Here is a 725-nt window from a genome sequence, read left to right on the forward strand (position 1 = left end):
GGCAATCCTAAAGGAAATGAACTCTGAATACTCACTGGAAGGACTGATGCTGAAGCTGCAAAACTTGGCCACCTGATGCGAATAGCTGACTCATTGGAAAACACCCTAATGCTGGAAAAGATCGAAGGCAGGAGGAGAAAGGAGGAGACAGAGGGTGAGATGGTTAGATAGCATCGCCAACACAATGGACATTACTTTGTTCAAACTCAGGGAGATAGTGTAGGACAGAGGAGCCTGGCATGCTGCAGTCCATGGGCTCGTTATAGTTGGACACGACTGAGTGACTGAACCACCACCACCACCACCCTACCTTTGAGCTTCCCTAAGGTACCACAGCCCCACTCTCAGCAGGGCTAAGGAGCTTTCTGTGTCTGTCAGTGGTAAAGGCTGAGACTCAATGTCTTCACACTCTCAGCGCCCCCTGCTTAGGGCTGATGGCGGGTCCTTAGAATGCTCATCACTCCCTCCCCGAGCTCAGACCAGGGCGCCTTCTCACAACAGTAATGGAGCACCTACCCTGGTACAGAATTGGGAGTTGGAGCTGTTTACCCCTCAATGTGTTTTCTCCCTTTACATCCACTTCCACATTTCTTCCTTGAGTCACTGAATCCAACTCCACTCATCCCCAACGGGTTCCTGTAACAAGCTGCACCTGCATCTCTAGCCCATCTCTAGCACCACATGCACAGGGTGGGTGCCTGTACCCCCTGCGCTATGTATCTTCT

The sequence above is a fragment of the Bos indicus x Bos taurus genome, chromosome X, assembly GCF_003369695.1.
Source record: "Bos indicus x Bos taurus breed Angus x Brahman F1 hybrid chromosome X, Bos_hybrid_MaternalHap_v2.0, whole genome shotgun sequence".
Lineage (NCBI taxonomy): Eukaryota > Metazoa > Chordata > Mammalia > Artiodactyla > Bovidae > Bos > Bos indicus x Bos taurus.